Below are 21,347 nucleotides of genomic sequence, written 5' to 3'. Positions count from 1 at the left end.
GAAAAGTAGGTCACAGTGACCTAGTAATAGTATGCGACACACCGCCATCCCAAGTTGTTCCTACATGTGAGGTTTGATGGTCCTGTAAGCATATGTATGCAAGATATGATCCGGACAAGAAAAAGTTAACAGACCGACAATGCCATACCATAATACGACCCATAGACTGGCATATAAAAATGGGTAAACTGCCATGAGTTAAACTTGATCAACTATCTAGTACATGATAGAGCTATTCACAAAATTTCAGCTAAAATGTCAAGGCCTTCTTTACAAAACAAATCTGGAAAACAAATTTTCACATCTCCAAAGTTCAAGGGTCATAACACTGTAAAAAAAAAAAGAAGGGTAAATCATCATGATAGTCAAACTTGATCTGTAACAGTACATGATAAAAATATACAAAACATTTCAGCTCAAAATCTCAAGCAATTCTGAAAAAGAAAATCTGTAAAACTATATGTGGGACAGACAGATGGACAGACAGAGATGAAACATAGTCCTCTCCGGTTGGATCGGTAGGGGACTAATAAATATATTTAAACCACTGTTCCAGATTCTCTATGTAAATTGTCAGGGCTAGCTCTGGGTGAGTAAAATAGTGTGCCAAATTGTCTATTAAACTTTAAAAATTGCAGAAATCAAAAGTTATTTTATATAAAATGTCAATTATTACAGGAAATTATGTAGCCAAATAAAAATAAAATTTGCCAACTGCTTTCAAAATATGGTGAGTGCCAGAGCCAGCCTTGATTGTAACATTGCATATAGATTGAATCTTCATAGAAGCAAATACAAAAGTTTGTTTTTGAAAACATCATTATTAGTATCTTTTTTGTCATCAACATTTGTACAGTTATTCTAAGTATTAAATACAAGCTCACAAATATTTTCTCTTGTATTAAATCTACTTTCACTTTCTTGTGCTTATATAGTTACAAACTTAAAGGTACATTGTATAATTACAAATGTTACCATCAATCAAAGGGAAGTAACTCATGTTACAGTCCTGCAAATTAGCAATGGAAAACTGGATTAACTGAAACAATATATGAAACAAGATCACTGTGAAAATATTTAACATTTAGCTGTAGTATGTGCTGTCCTGTCTGTGGGAAACTGCCTATAAATTATCTCTTGCTGCTAATTGAAAAATGTAGCAGATTTTCTCTGAATACGTCACAATTACCAAATTATGTCTGACATCCAACAGCCAATGATTAATTAATCAATGTTATCAAAGAAATGTTAACCAATTTAAAATGTCTAAAATAAGAGTAATAAAGTATCAAGAGAAAGAACTAAACACAAAATAAATTAGACCACACTGATAGTCACTGAAGACAAAAATGGTAATCTGTCAAACTGGTTGTCATATTTCTTTACCTCATCCATTAGAATTTTTACTAGCATACTCAAATCTACCATCCTCACCAATTTAATGAAGCTATACACATATACTGATCCTCCACACTGAAAGGTCTACAAAAAGAAGCTGCAATTTTGTACATTTTACACATAAAATATAAGAATGATTATCATTTAAGTTTATTTCTTACACACCCATTGGTGAGAACACCATGCATTATTTTTTTATAACACATGGGTTGTTAACGCATGTACGTGTGTTAACAATTTCAAGACATACGACTGGCTGTTCCTAGGTGATGGACCAGGTTATCAGTGCCATGCAGCCAATGAAAAACAACACAGTGGAAATGGATTACACTGTGACGTATAGTTACCCTGACAATCATGTGTCTGTGGCATGTAAGTTTGCTACAAGTGAACGGCTGTAAATAACTTTTGGTCTAAAAAGATGTTAAAATTTGCTTAAAACCTGTTTTTTGAGGATATGTAAGAAATAGAATAATACATTAGTGTCCGTTAGATACAATTTATCTCACAACTCGTTTAAAAACGTATCAAACTCACTTACGCTCGTTAGGTACGTTTTAAAACAACTCGTGAGAAAAAAAATGGTATCTAAAATTATTTTCTATGTATTACATATCAGTGTAAGATATTGCTCATGTCATATCAATTACTCATTATCTAACTAGTTTAATATTGGCACATGCACACTGGCATGGTAGTTTTTTTTAATCTGAATGACGTTGGTATTCAAATGACCAATGACGTCACTTTGCAATAAAATAAACTGTGTGCATAATAACGTGTAATAGGTCTCAATATCTGCTTACTTCTGCATTGCAGAGTGTTTGCAGACTTTGGTTTGTCATAAATAAAATACTAAACTAGCTTTCCTATCTTACCATTTTCATGAAACTCAGATACCAAAACTGTTCACTCATTTCATAAAATTGTAATGACAGACAAGCTTGTTTAGGATTCTATATTTACAGTGTTTTTAAATCAACTTCAATTTTAAACTATAATTTAACAGACATTATTAAATTAACATCTGAATATTTTTTGCGTGCATATTGGGAGAACAATAATAATGTTATGGAAGCTATTAGGATTAAAGTACATATTACAGCCTTGCAATGTGATTATTATTTGCTAACTATGCAAATTTTAAAACCTGTATCACCTTAAGTCCTAACTGTACAAAACCATGTTGCCATCAATGTCCACTGCACCCGACCCACTTTTTGTTTCCATAGTAATAATTAAAAATGAAAACTCCCTCATAAAAGGCACTACTAGACCACTAGATTGATATACTCATACGTGTACAAAATTATCTTGAGTGCTTTTGAAGTTGTGTTCAACCTGGCTATTTGTTTCCATAACAGCACAAAATATTTAAAATGAAAGTTCATAGATGAGAATGCCCCATCCCAAAAAATCCTGAAAATTACAGCGGCTTATTTAGAAAATTATTTAAAGGCCATAATATTTAGCAGGTTATAAATAATAATGCAAACCAATCAAGACTCCAAGGGGGTTACGGGGACATGCTCCCTCCAAATTTAAAAAAAAATATAATGGCCCAAAAGATTATTTCCTGGCATCGGAGTAAAAAAAATAATCCTTTTCTAATTATCAGTTTAAAAGATTTTAAGGGGGGGGGGGAGGGGTTTGTTGAAAAAACAAATGTGTGGCTTCGCAATCTTTTTGACGCTCTTAAATTACAGCGAGGGTAATGCTTACCTATCCTGCATTTACAGCGAGGGTAATGCTTACCTATCTTGAATTTACAGCGAGGGTAATGCTTACCTATCCTGCATTAACAGCGAGGGTAATGCTTACCTATCCTGCATTAACAGCGAGGGTAATGCTTACCTATCTTGAATTTACAGCGAGGGTAATGCTTACCTATCCGGCATTTACAGCGAGGGTAATGCTTACCTATCTTGAATTTACAGCGAGGGTAATGCTTACCTATCCTGCATTTACAGCGAGGGTAATGCTTACCTATCTTGAATTTAGTGAGGGTAATGCTTACCTATCTTGAATTTACAGCGACGGTAATGCTTACCTATCCTGCATTTACAGCGAGGGTAATGCTTACCTATCCTGCATTTACAGCGAGGGTAATGCTTACCTATCCTGCATTTACAGCGAGGGTAATGCTTACCTATCTTGAATTTACAGCGAGGGTAATGCTTACCTATCCTGCATTTACAGCGAGGGTAATGCTTACCTATCTTGAATTTACAGCGAGGGTAATGCTTACCTATCCTGCATTTACAGCGAGGGTAATGCTTACCTATCTTGAATTTACAGCGAGGGTAATGCTTACCTATCCTGCATTTACAGCGAGGGTAATGCTTACCTATCTTGAATTTACAGCGAGGGTAATGCTTACCTATCTTGAATTTAAAGCTAGGGTAATGCTTACCTATCTTGAATTTACAGCGAGGGTAATGCTTACCTATCTTGAATTTACAGCGAGCGTAATGCTTACCTATCCTGCATTTACAGCAAGGGTAATGCTTACCTATCCTGAATTTACAGTGAGGGTAATGCTTACCTATCCTGAATTTACAGCGAGGGTAATGCTTACCTATCCTGCATTAACAGCGAGGGTAATGCTTACCTATCTTGAATTTACAGCGAGGGTAATGCTTACCTATCTTGAATTTACAGCGAGCGTAATGCTTACCTATCCTGCATTTACAGCAAGGGTAATGCTTACCTATCCTGAATTTACAGCGAGGGTAATGCTTACCTATCCTGCATTTACAGCGAGGGTAACGCTTACCTACCTTGAATTTAGTGAGGGTAATGCTTACCTATCTTGAATTTACAGCGACGGTAATGCTTACCTATCCTGCATTTACAGCGAGGGTAATGCTTACCTATCCTGCATTTACAGCGTGGGTAATGCTTACCTATCCTGCATTTACAGCGAGGGTAATGCTTACCTATCTTGAATTTACAGCGAGGGTAATGCTTACCTATCCTGCATTTACAGCGAGGGTAATGCTTACCTATCTTGAATTTACAGCGAGGGTAATGCTTACCTATCCGGCATTTACAGCGAGGGTAATGCTTACCTATCTTGAATTTACAGCGAGGGTAATGCTTACCTATCCTGCATTTACAGCGAGGGTAATGCTTACCTATCTTGAATTTACAGCGAGGGTAATGCTTACCTATCTTGAATTTAAAGCTAGGGTAATGCTTACCTATCTTGAATTTACAGCGAGGGTAATGCTTACCTATCTTGAATTTACAGCGAGCGTAATGCTTACCTATCCTGCATTTACAGCAAGGGTAATGCTTACCTATCCTGAATTTACAGCGAGGGTAATGCTTACCTATCCTGAATTTACAGCGAGGGTAATGCTTACCTATCCTGCATTTACAGCGAGGGTAATGCTTACCTATCTTGAATTTACAGCGAGGGTAATGCTTACCTATCCGGCATTTACAGCGAGGGTAATGCTTACCTATCTTGAATTTACAGCGAGGGTAATGCTTACCTATCTTGAATTTACAGCGAGGGTAATGCTTACCTATCCTGCATTTACAGCGAGGGTAATGCTTACCTATCTTGAATTTACAGCGAGGGTAATGCTTACCTATCCTGCATTTACAGCAAGGGTAATGCTTACCTATCTTGAATTTACAGCGAGGGTAATGCTTACCTATCCTGCATTTACAGCGAGGGTAATGCTTACCTATCCTGCATTTACAGCGAGGGTAATGCTTACCTATCTTGCATTTACAGCGAGGGTAATGCTTACCTATCTTGAATTTAGTGAGGGTAATGCTTATGAATTTACAGCGAGGGTAATGCTTACCTATCCTGAATTTAAAGCTAGGGTAATGCTTACCTATCTTGAATTTACAGCGAGGGTAATGCTTACCTATCTTGAATTTACAGCGAGCGTAATGCTTACCTATCCTGCATTTACAGCAAGGGCAATGCTTACCTATCCTGAATTTACAGCGAGGGTAATGCTTACCTATCCTGAATTTACAGCGAGGGTAATGCTTACCTATCCTGCATTTACAGCGAGGGTAATGCTTACCTATCTTGAATTTACAGCGAGGGTAATGCTTACCTATCCGGCATTTACAGCGAGGGTAATGCTTACCTATCTTGAATTTACAGCGAGGGTAATGCTTACCTATCTTGAATTTACAGCGAGGGTAATGCTTACCTATCCTGCATTTACAGCGAGGGTAATGCTTACCTATCTTGAATTTACAGCGAGGGTAATGCTTACCTATCCTGCATTTACAGCAAGGGTAATGCTTACCTATCTTGAATTTACAGCGAGGGTAATGCTTACCTATCCTGCATTTACAGCGAGGGTAATGCTTACCTATCCTGCATTTACAGCGAGGGTAATGCTTACCTATCTTGAATTTAGTGAGGGTAATGCTTACCTATCTTGAATTTACAGCGAGGGTAATGCTTACCTATCCTGCATTTACAGCGAGGGTAATGCTTACCTATCCTGCATTTACAGCGAGGGTAATGCTTACCTAACTGAATTTACAGCGAGGGTAATGCTTACCTATCCTGCATTTACAGCGAGGGTAATGCTTACCTATCCTGCATTTACAGCGAGGGTAATGCTTACCTAACTGAATTTACAGTGAGGGTAATGCTTACCTATCCTGCATTTACAGCGAGGGTAATGCTTACCTATCCTGCATTTACAGCGAGGGTAATGCTTACCTATCCTGCATTTACAGCGAGGGTAATGCTTACCTATATTGAATTTACAGCGAGGGTAATGCTTACCTATCCTGCATTAACAGCGAGGGTAATGCTTACCTACTTTGAATTTACAGCGAGGGTAATGCTTACATATCCGGCATTTACAGCGAGGGTAATGCTTACCTATCTTGAATTTACAGTGAGGGTAATGCTTACCTATCTTGAATTTACAGCGAGGGTAATGCTTACCTATCCTGCATTTACAGTGAGGGTAATGCTTACCTATCTTGAATTTACAACGAGGGTAATGCTTACCTATCCTGCATTTACAGCAAGGGTAATGCTTACCTATCTTGAATTTACAGCGAGGGTAATGCTTACCTATCTTGAATTTACAGCGAGGGTAATGCTTACCTATCCGGCATTTACAGCGAGGGTAATGCTTACCTATCTTGAATTTACAGCGAGGGTAATGCTTACCTATCCTGCATTTACAGCAAGGGTAATGCTTACCTATCTTGAATTTACAGCGAGGGTAATGCTTACCTATCCTGCATTTACAGCGAGGGTAATGCTTACCTATCTTGCATTTACAGCGAGGGTAATGCTTACCTATCTTGAATTTAGTGAGGGTAATGCTTACCTATCTTGAATTTACAGCGAGGGTAATGCTTACCTATCCTGCATTTACAGCGAGGGTAATGCTTACCTATCCTGCATTTACAGCGAGGGTAATGCTTACCTATCTTGAATTTACAGCGAGGGTAATGCTTACCTATCTTGAATTTACAGCGAGGGTAATGCTTACCTATCCTGCATTTACAGCGAGGGTAATGCTTACCTATCCTGCATTTACAGCGAGGGTAATGCTTACCTATCCTGCATTTACAGTGAGGTTAATGCTTACCTAACTGAATTTACAGTGAGGGTAATGCTTACCTATCCTGCATTTACAGCGAGGGTAATGCTTACCTATCCTGCATTTACAGCGAGGGTAATGCTTACCTATCCTGCATTTACAGCGAGGGTAATGCTTACCTATCTTGAATTTACAGCGAGGGTAATGCTTACCTATCCTGCATTTACAGCGAGGGTAATGCTTACCTATCTTGAATTTACAGCGATGGTAATGCTTACCTATCCGGCATTTACAGCGAGGGTAATGCTTACCTATCTTGAATTTACAGTGAGGGTAATGCTTACCTATCTTGAATTTACAGCGAGGGTAATGCTTACCTATCCTGCATTTACAGCGAGGGTAATGCTTACCTATCTTGAATTTACAGCGAGGGTAATGCTTACCTATCCTGCATTTACAGCGAGGGTAATGCTTACCTATCTTGAATTTACAGCGAGGGTAATGCTTACCTATCTTGAATTTACAGCGAGGGTAATGCTTACCTATCTTGAATTTACAGCGAGGGTAATGCTTACCTATCCTGCATTTACAGCGAGGGTAATGCTTACCTATCTTGAATTTACAGCGAGGGTAATGCTTACCTATCCTGAATTTACAGCGAGGGTAATGCTTACCTATCCTGCATTTACAGCGAGGGTAATGCTTACCTATCTTGAATTTACAGCGAGGGTAATGCTTACCTATCCGGCATTTACAGCGAGGGTAATGCTTACCTATCTTGAATTTACAGCGAGGGTAATGCTTACCTATCTTGAATTTAGTGAGGGTAATGCTTACCTATCTTGAATTTACAGCGAGGGTAATGCTTACCTATCCGGCATTTACAGCGAGGGTAATGCTTACCTATCTTGAATTTACAGTGAGGGTAATGCTTACCTATCTTGAATTTACAGCGAGGGTAATGCTTACCTATCCTGCATTTACAGCGAGGGTAATGCTTACCTATCTTGAATTTACAGCGAGGGTAATGCTTACCTATCTGCATTTACAGCGAGGGTAATGCTTACCTATCTTGAATTTACAGCGAGGGTAATGCTTACCTATCCTGAATTTACAGCGAGGGTAATGCTTACCTATCCTGCATTTACAGCGAGGGTAATGCTTACCTATCTTGAATTTACAGCGAGGGTAATGCTTACCTATCCTGCATTTACAGCGAGGGTAATGCTTACCTATCCTGCATTTACAGCGAGGGTAATGCTTACCTAACTGAATTTACAGCGAGGGTAATGCTTACCTATCCTGCATTTACAGCGAGGGTAATGCTTACCTATCCTGCATTTACAGCGAGGGTAATGCTTACCTAACTGAATTTACAGTGAGGGTAATGCTTACCTATCCTGCATTTACAGCGAGGGTAATGCTTACCTATCCTGCATTTACAGCGAGGGTAATGCTTACCTATCCTGCATTTACAGCGAGGGTAATGCTTACCTATATTGAATTTACAGCGAGGGTAATGCTTACCTATCCTGCATTAACAGCGAGGGTAATGCTTACCTATCTTGAATTTACAGCGAGGGTAATGCTTACATATCCGGCATTTACAGCGAGGGTAATGCTTACCTATCTTGAATTTACAGTGAGGGTAATGCTTACCTATCTTGAATTTACAGCGAGGGTAATGCTTACCTATCCTGCATTTACAGTGAGGGTAATGCTTACCTATCTTGAATTTACAACGAGGGTAATGCTTACCTATCCTGCATTTACAGCGAGGGTAATGCTTACCTATCTTGAATTTACAGCGAGGGTAATGCTTACCTATCTTGAATTTACAGCGAGGGTAATGCTTACCTATCCTGCATTTACAGCGAGGGTAATGCTTACCTATCTTGAATTTACAGCGAGGGTAATGCTTACCTATCCTGCATTTACAGCAAGGGTAATGCTTACCTATCTTGAATTTACAGCGAGGGTAATGCTTACCTATCCTGCATTTACAGCGAGGGTAATGCTTACCTATCTTGCATTTACAGCGAGGGTAATGCTTACCTATCTTGAATTTAGTGAGGGTAATGCTTACCTATCTTGAATTTACAGCGAGGGTAATGCTTACCTATCCTGCATTTACAGCGAGGGTAATGCTTACCTATCCTGCATTTACAGCGAGGGTAATGCTTACCTATCTTGAATTTACAGCGAGGGTAATGCTTACCTATCTTGAATTTACAGCGAGGGTAATGCTTACCTATCCTGCATTTACAGCGAGGGTAATGCTTACCTATCCTGCATTTACAGCGAGGGTAATGCTTACCTAACTGAATTTACAGCGAGGGTAATGCTTACCTATCCTGCATTTACAGCGAGGGTAATGCTTACCTATCCTGCATTTACAGTGAGGTTAATGCTTACCTAACTGAATTTACAGTGAGGGTAATGCTTACCTATCCTGCATTTACAGCGAGGGTAATGCTTACCTATCCTGCATTTACAGCGAGGGTAATGCTTACCTATCCTGCATTTACAGCGAGGGTAATGCTTACCTATCTTGAATTTACAGCGAGGGTAATGCTTACCTATCCTGCATTTACAGCGAGGGTAATGCTTACCTATCTTGCATTTACAGCGAGGGTAATGCTTACCTATCCGGCATTTACAGCGAGGGTAATGCTTACCTATCTTGAATTTACAGTGAGGGTAATGCTTACCTATCTTGAATTTACAGCGAGGGTAATGCTTACCTATCCTGCATTTACAGCGAGGGTAATGCTTACCTATCTTGAATTTACAGCGAGGGTAATGCTTACCTATCCTGCATTTACAGCGAGGGTAATGCTTACCTATCTTGAATTTACAGCGAGGGTAATGCTTACCTATCCTGCATTTACAGCGAGGGTAATGCTTACCTATCTTGAATTTACAGTGAGGGTAATGCTTACCTATCCTGCATTTACAGCGAGGGTAATGCTTACCTATCCTCTTGTAATGTTTTCTGCACATCATGGCAGATTACATCTTTAAATTGTGCATGGGGTTTTGTAAGTGTTTCGTTGACTTTGATTATCAAAAAGCTGTCATAATATGTCCATCTTGAAGAATATGTGGAGTACATTGTCCAACATATCAAATAACTTTGCGATTTAAGAACAGATTGCATTTTCAACAAATATTGAATTATGTTGTATGTAGTGTTAATCTGTTATTACTTATTTGTTAAATACGTGTACCAAGAAAAAGCTTTTATACCATTCCTTTTTGTTTATTTTATGTCAAGTCTTCGGTTGCATGCTACAGTTAAATGTTACATTGAAAAAAAATCATGCATTAATTATCTCAATATTTTCCGTCCTTGACTTTGTATTATTCAATATTATGTTTAAATGATGCAGACATAACAATGACTGCCTTATTAGAATTTGGCAACAAATTTCATGCTGTCACTTGTTTGGCTGGCAGGTATCAATAGGCGAATCGATCGAAAACTGACCAATGGTCATGAAGATAACAACTGTGGCCATGTTGGAATCGCCGAAATAGTGATTGGATTTCACTACACAGTTAACTTTCGGGTGAAAGTTCATTGATGACAGTGCACTAAAGTTCCTAATTGTGACATATGTTGTGGTTCACATATTCACTTCTAGAAATTAGAGAAGAATTAAAACAATTTGTATTTTTGAAGGGTAAGCCTTCTGGCTGGATTTGGCCCATGTTATTTTGTAATATTGTGCATTGAATTTTTGGGTGTATAGCTGAAGAGGCAGCAGGTGTGAATGGGTTCCAGAACAACCTGTTCAGACAGGTACTACAGCCAGATGCAGCAAAAAACTGAGATGGAAATGTTCTCAATTTTCGAGTGAAAATAAATGCTTATAATTATAATATATGTTCGCAATGGTGTACAACAGTATATTGTTAGTGCGAACGAGAACCCATTCTATTGACTACCTTCATTTGAAGTTGGGCAATTTAACATGGATTTCAATGGCAGATGACATCTGTGTACTGGTAATAAGAAAGTTGGATTACTAGGTAAGTATAAAATACGGATTGCTGAGGTGAAACACAGCAAATTTTGACAAAAACCCGGAACAAAATCGGGAGGATTCTCCTCTATGAAAGTTACTCATAGCAAAAATCTAAGCCAGACCACTAAATTAATGTGTGTACCAGGGCACACGATATTTTCGACATTATTTTCTGAATGTCAATTATATTAGCTAGACCATAATGTCACGCATGGTATTGTTCCATTTTGACGAAAGTGGGTCTAAGCAACCCATAAATGAATTAAAATCCACTGTCATTGACACTGTCGACTAGTTCTAATGGCGAAAACATGCTTACATTTGCACGTAAATTAGGGCGAATGCGGAAGGTCTGCTAAGGGCCCATAACTTGCTTTTTCACAAAGCACGCTTTGCACGTGTATTCCATGTTCCCAATGCTGAATTTCCGTATAATTGGAGCTTGCGTTCGTGTACGGTGCACACTCCAAATTCGACAATGGTACGACTTCAACTGACTATCGAAGATCGAGGAAGGGCTATTACTTGGCTTCAGGATGGCAATACGCAAAGAAATGTTGCTCTGAGACTTGGTGTCAGTCAGAGTGTCGTTGGCCGACTGTGGCAACGGTACCAAGCAACGAATTCTGTTCGAAATCGTCCACGTTCGGGAAGACCCCGAAGCACTACAAATAGAGATGACCGCTACATCACCAATATGGCTCTACGTCAACGCACAACCACTGCACGCCAATTACGTGACAATCTGCGGACTGCGACTGGAACTCGAGTGTCTGATCAAACCATACGCAATCGTCTGAGAGCCAATAATCTACGCTGCCGTCGCCAGGCTGTTCGACCACCACTCCTACCACGTCACAGAACGGCCAGACGTCACTGGTGCACTCTTCATCTGCGGTGGCAACGTGTTCAGTTGGGTAGAGTGATGTTCACTGATGAGTCCAGGTTTAGTCTCCAGTTCAACGACGGTCGGGTTCGTGTCTACAGACGTCCTGGGGAGCGCTTCGCTGACGTTAACGTTAGACAACGTCACTGGTTCGGTGGTGGCAGCGTCATGGTGTGGGGCGGCATCTCTATCCACCACAGGACCCCCCTCTATGTGGTGGATGGCAATCTGAATGGAATCCGCTATCTGAATGAGATTATCCGGCCGTTGGTTCTCCCAGGCCTTCAGCAGATTGGCGGTGGGGCAGTTCTGCAGGATGACAATGCCAGACCCCACCACGCCAGGGTGGTAACGGACTTTCTCAGACAACAAGGTATCGCCAGGATGGATTGGCCAGCATATTCGCCTGACTTGGCCCCAATAGAGAACGCCTGGGACGAATTAGGCAGGAGAGTTCGGGATAACCATGCCCCTCCGGCCAACCTTCATGATCTGGGTCAACTTCTTATGGCAGAGTGGCAGGCCATTCCCCAAGAGTTCTTCAGACGTCTGATCAACAGCATGAGGCAACGATATGCCAGGGGTGGATTCACACACTATTAAACGAATGTTCTAATGTGTAAAATCCATGTTTGACAACCTTCAACTTTGACAGCATGTCATGTGACTTTCTTGTACACAGTGACGTTTATTTGTGTTTTTTTGTAAATATGGAACAATAAATAAAAAAATTGGTGTAGTTTACATCATCAATCTAATACACTCTGAAACTTATTTGGTTATAAATTTTTGACCCTTAAATTCTTTTGAGTAGTATATAAGAAAATGTCATCTTAATGCAAATCATTATAGATTTTAGACCAGAATAGAGAACTTTTGTTTTTGAAATACTCAGAACTGCATAAAGTGGTTTATACAGTTTCTATACATGTACGTGCATCGAAAATAAAGGTTTTTAGTGAAAAAATAGCTCAGGTAATAAATAGAATAACAAACTCTGTACCAGTTATTATAAAATTTATGTCCCTTGTGAAATCCTTTTCATTTGTCACTCGCTAAAGCCCGCGATAACTGAACATTATTTCACTCGGGACATAAATTTGATAAGAACTGGAAACTTGTTTATTATCCTCTATATATAGCTGATAAAAATTCTTACCGGTACTTGTGGCTTTAGAATTTAGACATTTTTGATGTCAACCAAGAACCTTTCACACTTGCATGGGACACCTGGAACAAGAACACATTTTAAACATAATATTAAAATTAACTATTTGCCATGACGAGCCAACAGATTTATCCAGGATTTTTCATCAGCATGGTTTCTGCCAGAAGGTAAAACAGGTGTGGCGCCATACCTAGATTTTTTTTCCAGATTTAGTTTTTAAAGTTAACATTTTTACAAAATGAATTACTCTTATCAATACTGTACGATTTTCTTTACCCTATCCCTCAACATAACCCATTTTTTTCTGGGGGAGGCCCACAATGCGCCCTGTTGACTGTGGTTGCATTCAATCCCATAACGCCATACCAAAAATATCTTTCTGGTCAGAAACACTGATCAGGGTTCCATATCTAATGGGATTGAGAAAATCAGTGCTATTTAATCAAAAAAATTGGGATATTTGTTAGCCATTAAAAAATGCAATGTACCATTGTTAAATGAATTTATCACAACATAAAGAAATGTTTTATTTAACGACGCACTCAACACATTTTATTTGGTTAAGGACCACATAGATAATGAGAGAGGAAACTTGCTGTCAACACTTCATAGGCTACTCTTTTCGATTAGCAGCAATGGATCTTTTATATGCACCATCCCACAGACAGGGTAGTACATAACCATGGCCTTTGATATACCAGTTGTGGTGCACTGGCTGGAACTGGAAATAGCCCAGTCGGTCCAACAGACACAATTACAAAAATATTTACACACATTAAATTAGGAATTTTCAGTGCGACTTGCTTTTGGGAAGGGGCCAATGTTCGGCACCATAAAAAGCTTGGATACATCCCTGTAGCCACAGAACTAGTTTGTACACTAGCCTTACAAGACGGCACCAGCCAAAAATGTTCATCAATTATACCCCTGGGTCAAATTTTATTTGGGGGCGGCACAGCAACACCAAGTGTTGCCTTTGGTTTAATAATAAAAATTAGGGCACCAAGACTAATTGAGGGGAACAAAGGCAAGTTGGAGGGGCTACAAGGCAAAACTGCTTGCAAAGTGTGTTAGGTTATTAAAAATCAAGATCAGGGCTTCTAGAAGTTGTATAAAATCCACTAAAAATCAGTGATTTAAAAAATGTATTAGCCACGATTAAAAATTCACTAGCCCTATTTTACTTTAAGTTACTACAATTTTACTAAATAATAGTAATAATCAGATATGTCACCTGAAAAGGGAGATAAAGCTTAAAAACACTAACATTGATGGGTTGGAATGGAGGCAGGATATTGATATTTACAAAATAGACTTAACTGCAACATTTGACCAAAACAATTCACTAGCCATCATGGCAATAGTAGTTATTTACTAGCGCAATACTGAATATCACTAGCCTTGCTGCAGGCCTCTGAGAACTGAAAATTTGCGTATGCCATTTATGAGTTATGCAAAAGCAAATTCAGGTAACCCATTTAGTTTTTTACGTAACCGGTCATGACCATGTACCTGATGTCATAAATTCAATGCAAGAATGAAAAATAGGCTACGCAAACTATACTTACGGGAGCAACACACAAACTAAACTATCGCTTATGCAATTTTCAGAGGCTTGCTAATGACAGGATAATGATGAGGATATTGGTACACCTCACCCAGCATGTGGGACAGCCCACTTTATTTCTCAGTGGCTCGTCTTTTCATCACTTGAACTTCTTGATCATGAAAACATTGTCCTGAACAAAAACATAATTTCATGTCACATTTAGTCTGCCCACTGTTACTCGCAATGAATTAGGGACGTGTTAATTTAAGGATAGATCTACAGTATTGGTTTAATTAGGAATCAGTTCATTCGAAAATCAATATTTTACAGACAATTAACTGGTATGAACATATTGTCTACCTGTATTGACATCATGTGTTGTTAGTGATCACCAGTGAAAAAAGGAGGTGAACTGACTGCTCTGTCTTAAAAATCTTGATTAACGATATTTCTAGTCAACTGAAAATTGATAGTAACTACTGTTTAATGTTTTAAAATTGTGTAGCGATCTCTGAAACTCACAATGCGATACTGAAAACAAATTTCCCTGTCTTGACAAACTGAATTTTTTTAAATACTTAATCAAAGTGTTCATCTACTGTGCATATTTCAGAAACATATTTTATCATGTAGAGGCTTCAAAAACTGAAAATGACAAAACACAAAAGGTTACTTTTTGCAAACCCATGTGGCTAAACACAGTTAGAAGCTCACACACTTTCCTATTTACTGGATAGTGTACACTTTTGTTTACTATCTAAAATGTAGTCGTTTTATATCCAGAGTTGATTTTTGTTTTGTTAGCCAAACGCAGTTTTGGACCTCGATGGTATAGTTTAACACTTTTAACAGACAGAAATATCACAAAGTTTTTCAACTTTTTGACAAATGTCTGAAATGACGCTTTGTTTGGAATGAATGCATATGGTCTTACCAAACAAACTAGGAACAAATAAAATTCTGATAACTAGCTTGAGATGGCCCACAATTTATTATTACATACTTCCTCAATCATATCATATGTACCTTCACTGCAGCTGAAAATGCTCCGCTTGCAGTGCTTTAGCCGACAACTGACGTTTGTCTGTCATTTGGTAAATAACGGCCATGTCATCTTCAGCCGCTGTCTACCAATTAACATGCATGAAACAGACACATTCAACATAGGTCGATACGTTACTAAATAGCAATGCCAATGGGATCAAGGCCTTTTAAATGAAAAGAATCGGCCCATGTGATACGATGTATTTTCCCAACTTTTCCTCCCACAAAAATCAACTTCTTCCCGGATACGATGAAATAAAATAACCAATGTCAGGTCGATACATATTGGGGCTTGCTAAATATTTCCAAAAAGCACATTAATACCATGTTACCACGTCGCTGTAGACTAAAACAAACCTCTGTCTAATCCGGAAATCGTATCAGTTCGTCCAGTGTTTCGCCTATTGCCAAAGACAGCCATTGAAGATTCCCGGATGTGCAGGTGCGTGACGTCATACTGAAGTAACCTAACCTGTGTCAGTGAAAGTGTGGTATCGGTTTGCACAAACAAGGCAGAAATCGTTTTTTCTTCTTCATATTCATCGTCTTCATATTTTTTTCAATTACTAAAAATAAATAATAAAATAAACGTTGAAAATATTTGTTTGTGACCGTGTTTGTATTGTTTCATGCATTTCACACTGAATTATACATTTTATCCAAAAACACCAGGAAACGCATCTGGGTTATTATCAGATAAAGTCCCAAATTCAAGTTTTTATTTTCAAAAATAACAAGTCACTATATTTGTTTAAATTAGTGGATGCGCACCCTTCTGTAATAAATGACCTTGTCGAAACTAGGTCACCTGCTCATTTTGTCAGTACCGTAACATAATTGTAAATTAATCACAAATTAATAACAAAACAGAAATCATCAAAACTTTTGATCTCTAACTAAATTTGAAAGGTTTTCTACAAGTTGAGCTTCTTGTTTGTTTTTCTAATGGCTTTAAATAATAAATAATGAATTTAAAGCGACATTTCTTTTTTTAACAACGTGTAAAATGAATATTTTTAAAAGAAAAATCTTGAGGTAGTTTTGATGCAGTAAAAACATTTCACCGTTGATTAAATTATTTAACTTGAAACAAGAATTTGCATCAAAACTTTATGATATAAAATACAATTTGCAGCACACATGAATGATTTTATTCCCTGATACGGTACTGACTTACACCTTACGGAAGAAATTTGAAAAATGAAATTGCAATACTATGCAAATTAATTATTGAACCAAACAACAACAAAATAAGTTTAAAAAAATGTATTAGTTGTATTCGTGTAAAATGTATGTTTAACACTCTCCCACCCCCATCCCCCGTAAACATGCCTACTTGTATAATGCATGTCCCATATAGGGCGATCCGCGAAAATATTTACCTCACATATGCATCTGTATTCAAAGTTAACTAGGGGTGGGACGTAGTCTAGTGGTAAAGCGCTCACCTCATGAGCGGTCGGCCTAGGATCGCTTCCCGTCGGTGTGCCCATTAGGCTATTTCTCGTTGGGTTTTTTGTTGTTTGTTGTTTGTTTGTGTGTAAGGGGGGGGGGTGCTGGGGTGTCGTTAAACATCCATTTATTCATTAATACAATTAATACATAAAATATCCCTTGCTGCTAATTGGAAAAGGTAACCCTTCGCATGGTGACAGAGGGTTTCCTCTCTCATTATCTACATGGTCCTCCATATGTCCGACACCATATAACCGTATTTAAATTGTCTTCGTGTGCCGTTAAATAAAACAGTCCATCCCTCCTTCAAAGTTAACTAAGTTAATTTAGATTTACTTGTAGTTTACTTTTGTGATTCATAGATACCAAATAAAAAGGAGAGTGCACAATGTAAAAGTCAGTTTGAATATCCTACCCTATTTCACCAACCAGTCGATGCCAAGGAGGTAATGCACTTAAATTAATGGAGTTATTGCGTGTTGGCCACACAATGTTTGTTGTTGTTTTTTTTAAATCGATTATTACCAATTTCATACATTTCACTATCCAGAACAGAAAGAAAGAAAAAAAGAAATGTTTTATTTAACGACGCACTCAACACATTTTATTTACGGTTATATGGCGTCAGACATATGGTTAAGGACCACACAGAGTTTTGAGAGGAAACCCGCTGTCGCCACTACATGGGCTACTCTTTCCGATTAGCAGCAAGGGATCTTTTATTTGCGCTTCCCACAGGCAGGATAGCACAAAACATGGCCTTTGTTGGACCAGTTATGGATCACTGGTCGGTGCATGTGGTTTACACCTACCCACTGAGCCTTGCGGAGCACTCACTCAGGGTTTGGAGTCGGTATCTGGATTAAAAATCCCATGCCTCGACTGGGATCCGGTGCATGTGGTTTACACCTACCCACTGAGCCTTGCGGAGCACTCACTCAGGGTTTGGAGTCGGTATCTGGATTAAAAATCCCATGCCTCGACTGGGATCCGAACTCTGTACCTACCAGCCTGTAGACCGATGGACTAACCACGACGCCACCGAGGCCGGTTATCCATAACAGTTACTAACACCTCGTCAGCATCAATAATCTGCCTGAATGTATCATAATATGTTAAGATGATCTCCCATTAAAACCACTTCTAAAACGTCCTCAAACTATTTCATGAAAAATGTTTTAATCAATATTCCCACAACACGGGGTCCAACCGAAACCGTATGACACGTGCTTGAACTTCGTATATCACTACCAAAATGGCGGATAAAGCTCGCTTCGACACACGACGGTGAGTACATTTTGCCTTACAGCTGCATGCTAAATGCCTTTCTGATTAAAATAATATTGCGATACGGCTCTAGAATGAATACTCTATCCATCTGTTTACTTAATTCCCGATTTTGTTCAACAACAAAAAAGCTATTGAAGAAAAACCTCGTTATTTTGACGGCCAAAACAAACATGATCCAAAAAAATTGTGTTATTTTAAGGGAACGAGTTATATTTATATACTTAAAAAGTGTCATGATGAAAGTTTGTATACCCTGGAAGCTAAATTAAGCAAATACGTTTTGGAAAGTCATTTTATAATTATCCATCCAAGAATTTTCTTACACTTTAGGCTCCCCCGGGTTTAGGACACCTAATCGTATGTTCCAAATTTCTTTTTTCCAGAACAGTTTGTGAAGACTGCGACCAACTATACTCTGGAAGGTCTGCCGTCCGCAGACATGTGGTTGTTCATTACGACAGACCAGACGGGCGCCAGTGCACTGACTGTGGACGAGTGTTTTCAACTCGAAGTCATCTCAAAGGACACCGCGTTTCCGGATTCATTGGGATGAATGATTTAGTTTTTATATATTGTTTAATAAATCGACATTATAATGCAATGTAGCATTAGTTTGTTATTAGTCCCCCACTGGATATCTAAAACACCAATCCTAGTATATAGATACATGCCGTGTATTTCGAATAGGTCACTGTGACCTTGACTCTTACCCTTGACCTACATCTGGGGGTTTTCAGATGTGTTTAGACAAAATTTAATGGCAATGTGACGTACATTGTATTGTGTACATAAAGGTTCCACAACGAATGACGGTTGATTATTGTATTTATTTCACTCTCGTTAGTTAAGACATGGGTTATAGTCTTAGGTGACATTTTGAAAATTAACTAACGTGAGTGACATATGTAAGACAGTCAAACTTCACGAATTGAGAAACTTATTTCATAAATGAGGGGATTTATATTACATTTCTGTTGCCATTCTACTAAATTTTGTTTTTAATTGCTCAAGCTGATCAGAGAAAAATTAGGAAATACAATTGTGACGTCACATTAAAAATATTGCATCACAATGCGTTTTTATCCAATCCAAAGCCTCTGAGATGTTTCTCATATGGAGTGTGATAACCTATAATTTATGTTTCATTACTGCTGCCAGTGGTATCACAGTGTCAGTGATGTAACACGAGCAGTTATAGGATAAATAAACTATGCAGGCTGCCTTTGAATATAAATGTACAAGCAATCAAATCATAAGCAATTATATATAAGCATTTAAGGTCTCGAACAATACATGGGTTGGTTTTTATTTAGAAATAAGGACGCATTTGAATAGTTGAAACTTAGTTTATGTGTACAATTTAATTGCATGTAACATCTGAACACATGAGCATATTGTCCTTGATTCCAAGTCATAATGAAGGAAGTATCTTTCCTTCATCCACCTTGTAGTTGGCACGTGCAGGTTGAACTCCTTGAGGTGGTCCAGGAGATATACCGGTGAGAAAACCCTCTCATGAATCTAATAAACTGACCTCCAAAAAACCGTTCCCTGTCCAAAATATGTCCTTGTTGGCGTCAGAATACCTCATGCAGGATGAATTACCGTGACAGTGCCATTTTAGAGTATTTTTAAATAATACATAGGAAATGTTTTGTTTGTTTTTTTGTGTGAGGAAATATAACGCCATTTTGAACACTGCTTCTGAAACATGACATTGTTTCTGTTATATCATCAGTATACATGTCTGCGTCAAGGGACGGTTCATTTAACATTTGAAATGTATGATTATCATCACCGTCATTGACACTCAGAGTTGCGAATGACAACCTCTTCCTAAATCGCTTTTCTCCTTTCTTTTGTGGTGATATCTGCTGTGGTGGTGTTGGAAATTCCTTGTTGGATGTAGGATATACATCTATAGGTGTTGATATGGAAGATGCTTTCTTAAATGGACTGAGATACGACGATTACAGGGGCGTGCGCAGGAAATTTTGCAAGGGTGGGTGGGTCAAAGTGTCTGGCGAAGTCCGACACCGCGAGTGCCGCAGGTGTGAAGTCCGTGGCGGGGGGGGGGGGGGGGGGGGGGGGGTGTCTGGGTCCCCCCTAAACTTTTGAAAAACTGACCCCTTCTAGGGCTATTCTGAGGTGTTTTCTGCTGGCTAGCCGAGCTGTTTTAACAGGAATGTAAAAAATCGGGATATGAAAAAAAAATTCGCCTTGAGCAGAGGGGGGGGGGGGTCGACCCCCCACCCACCCACCCCCGCGCACGCGCCTGGATTACGCAGCCTTTTGCTAGAACTGGATATCCTAGGTATCAAGACGGGAAACAACTTTCCTCTTTCGTAATTACTAAATGCCTAACTTAACTGGACTCTTTTTGTATCTCCCCATTACTGAAAGAAAAAAAACACACACCTTAAGTTGAAAGATATAATATTTTAGGGATACAAATCCGGGGGAGCAGACAAAAATGTGCCTAAAGTATAAGAAATGTCTTGGATGAACAATTATAAAATGACTTTCCAAAACGTATTTGCTTAATTTAGCTCCCAGGGTGTACAAGCTCTCACCATGACACTTTTTAAGTATATAAATATAACTTGATTCGTTAAAATAACACCAAACATGATGATCATGTTTGTTTTGACCGTCAAAACAACAAGGTGTTTTTTTCAATAGCTTTTTTTCGGTTGAACAAAATCAAAAATTACGTAAACAGATGGATAGAGTATTTATTCTAGAGCCGTATCGCAATATTATTTTAATCAGAAAGGCATTTAGCATGCAGCTGTACGACAAAATGTACTCACCGTCGTGTGTCGAAGCGAGCTTTATCCGCCATTTTGGCAGCGGTATATGAAGTTCAAGCACGTGTCATACGGTTTAGATTGGACCCCTTGATATATAAATAAAAAATGCTCACCAATAAAGTACGTATGTGTCGGCAAAGAGTTTAATAAATTAGCAGAATTCG

At 38.6% G+C, this 21,347-nt stretch overlaps 1 protein-coding gene across 2 annotated transcripts in view; it reads right to left on the bottom strand.

Annotated features, from left to right (window-relative positions):
* LOC121378508 (myocardin-related transcription factor B-like) overlaps positions 1-16,058 on the bottom strand; it is a 124,428-nt gene extending 108,370 nt beyond the window's left edge. For both annotated transcript variants that reach the window (XM_041506708.1, XM_041506709.1), the window contains exons 1-2: positions 15,983-16,058; positions 13,024-13,094 (exon numbers count right to left, since the gene is read on the bottom strand). The gene's annotated coding sequence lies outside the window, so the exon portion shown is untranslated. The remainder of the gene's footprint in view (positions 1-13,023; positions 13,095-15,982) is intronic.
* Positions 16,059-21,347: the final 5,289 nt, after the last annotated feature.

This window comes from Gigantopelta aegis, chromosome 8 (genome assembly GCF_016097555.1).
Source record: "Gigantopelta aegis isolate Gae_Host chromosome 8, Gae_host_genome, whole genome shotgun sequence".
Lineage (NCBI taxonomy): Eukaryota > Metazoa > Mollusca > Gastropoda > Neomphalida > Peltospiridae > Gigantopelta > Gigantopelta aegis.
This window is presented reverse-complemented; position numbering and strand designations above follow the sequence as displayed.